Source organism: Hipposideros armiger, unplaced genomic scaffold (assembly GCF_001890085.2).
Source record: "Hipposideros armiger isolate ML-2016 unplaced genomic scaffold, ASM189008v1 scaffold_563, whole genome shotgun sequence".
Taxonomy (NCBI): Eukaryota; Metazoa; Chordata; class Mammalia; order Chiroptera; family Hipposideridae; genus Hipposideros; species Hipposideros armiger.
In genome coordinates this window covers 571,215-574,312 of record NW_017731913.1, presented here as the reverse complement: position 1 = coordinate 574,312, position 3,098 = coordinate 571,215, and positions in this window count along the sequence as shown.

Below are 3,098 nucleotides of genomic sequence, written 5' to 3'. Positions count from 1 at the left end.
GGGCCCTCTGGCATCCCAAGCCAGTTCTTAACCATCGCGCCACTGGGCCGGCCCATTTTGAGTTTATTCTTGTATGTGGCATAAGAAGGTGGTCCAGTTACATTTATTTTTGCATGTATTTGTCTGGTTTTCCCAACACTATTTATTGAATAGACTGTCTTTACCCCATTGTATGTTCATGCCTCCTTTGTCATAGATTAAATGATCACATATATAGGTGTAGATTTGTTTCTGGGCTCTATATTCTGTTCCACTGATCTATGTGTCTGTTTTTATGCCAGTGCCATGCTGTTTTGATAACTGTAGCCGTGTAGTATAGTTTGATATTAGGTAGCATAGCATAATACCTCCAATTTTGTTCTTCTTTCTCAAGATTGTTGTGGCTATTGAGGATCTTTTGTGGTTCCATATAAATTTTAAGTTTATTCTAGTTCTGTGAAAAATGCCATTTCTATTTTGTTAGGGATTGCATTGAATCTATATATTGCTTTGGGTAATATGGACATTTTAACTATATTAATTCTTCCTATCTATGAGCAGTATATGCTTGTGTTTATGTATATCATCTTCAGTTTCTTTCCTCAGTGTATTATAGTTTTCTGAGTACAGGTGCTTTACCTCCTTGGTTAAATGTATTACTAGGTATTTTATTTATGTATTTATTTTGATGCAATTGTAAATAGGATTTTATTAATTTTTGTTTGACAGTTCATTGTTGGTGTATAAAAATGCAACTGATTTCTGAATATTAATTTTGTATCCTGCTACATTACTGATTTCATTTATCAGTTCTAATAGTTTTTTGGTGGAATCTTTGGGGTTCTCACTATATAGTATCATGTCATCTTCAAATAATGACAGTTTTGCTTCTTTTCAATTTGAATGTTCTCTCTCTCTCTCTCTCTCTCTCTCTCTCTCTCTCGCTCTCTCTCTTTCTTTCTCTCTCTCTCTTTCTTTCTTTCTTTCGTTATCTTATTGCTATGGCAGGACTTCCATTATTATGTTGAATAAAAGTGGTGAAAGTGGGTGTTCTTGTCTTATTCCTGATATTAAGGAGAACGCTCTTAGCTTTTCCCTAATGAGTGTGATGTTAGCTGTGAGTTTGTCATGTATGGTCTTTATTATGTTGAGGTATGTTTCCTCTAGTACCACTTTGCTGAGAGTTTTTGTCATAAATGGATGCTGGATTTTGTCAAACACTTTTTCTGCATCTATTGATATGATCATATGATTTTAATCCTTTATTTTGTTTACGTGGTGTATCCCATTAATTGACTTGCAGATATTGAACCAACCTTGCATCCCAGGAGTATATCTGACTTGATATGGGGGTATGATCTTTTTAATGTATTGCTGAATTCGGTTTGCTAATATTTTGTTGAGGATTTTTGCATCTATGTTCATCAGGGATATTGGCCTATAGTGTTCTTTTTTTTGGTAATATTTTTTCTGGTTTTAGAATCAGGATAATGATGGCCTCTTAAAATGAGCCTGAGAACTTTCCCTTCTCTTGATTTTTGGAATAGTTTGAGAAGGATAGGTATTAACTCTTCTTTGAATGTTTAATAAAATTCACCTGTGAAGCCATCTCATCTATAACTTCTGTTTGTTGGGAGTTTTTCAATGACTGATTTGATTTTGTTAGTAGTAATCAGTCGGTTCAGATTTTCTGTTTCGTCTTGATTCAGTCTTGGAAGATTGTATGTTTCTAGGAATTTATCCATTTCTTTCAGATTGTCCAATTTGTTGGCATATAATTATTCATAATATTTTATCATAATCTTTTGTACTTCTGTGGTATCAGTTGTCACTTTTCCTTTTTTGTTTTTTATTTTATTTATTTGGGTCCTCTTTTTTTCTTGATAAGTCTGGTTAAAGTTTATCAATTTTGTTTATTGTTTCAAAGAACCAGCTCTTGGTTCCATTGATCTTTTTAATTGTGTTTTTAGACTCTATTTTGTTTATTTCTACTCTGATATTTATTATTTCCTTTCTTGTACTCACTTTGGGCCTGGTTTGCTGCTCTTTTTTGGGTTCCTTCAAGTACAAAGTTAGATTATTTATTTGACATTTTTCTTGTTTCTTGAGGTAGGCCTATATTGCTGTGAATTTTCTTCTTAGGACTGCTTTTACTGTGTCTCATAGATTTTTAGTTGTTGTGGTTTCATTTTTATTTGTCACAAGGTTATCTTTTGATTTCTTCCTTGATCTCATTGTTGACCCATTCATTATTTAGTAGCATGTTACTTAGTCTCATGTGTTTGTGTGTTTTTCAGTTTTTTTTTCTTGTAATTGATTTCTAGTTTCATTCTGTCGTGGTCAGAGAAGATTTGCCTGATATGATTTCAACCTTCTTAAATTAACTGAGACTTGTTTTGTTGCCGAATGTGGGGTCTGTCTTGGAAAATGTTCCATGTGTATTTGAAAAGAATGTATATTCTGCTTCTTAGGGGTGAAATGCTCTAAAAATATCAATTAAATCCACTTGGTCTAGTGTGTCATTTAAAGCCGCTGTTTTCTTGTTGATTTTCTCTCTGGTAGATCTGCTCATTGGTGTCAATGGAGTGTTAAAGTCCCCTATTATGACTGTATGACTGTTGATCTCTCCCTTTATATTGGCCAACATTTGCTTTATATATTTAAGTGTACCTATGTTGGGTGCATGAATGTTTACAAGGGTTATATCCTCTTGTTGGATTGATCCCTTTATCATTATGTAATGTCCCTCATTGTCTCTTACTTATAGCCTTTGTTTTAAAATCTATTTTGTCTGATATAAGTATTACTACTCCAGCTTTTTTTTGTTGTTGTTTCTATTTGTATGAAGTATCTTTTTCCATCCTTTTACTTTCAGCCTGTGTGTGTCTTTCAGTCTGAAGCAGGTTTCTTGTAGACAGCATATTTATAGGTCTTGTTTTCTTATCCATTCAGCTACCCTATGTCTTTTGTTTTTTTTTTAAGATTTTTATTGGGGAATTGGGGGAATGGGAACAGTGCTGGGAAATTGGGGGAAGGGGAACAGACAAGTTGCTGTCGTTTTGATCTTCAGTCTAGTTGTGGAGGACGTTGCTTCACTGGCCCAAGTTGGCACCATCATT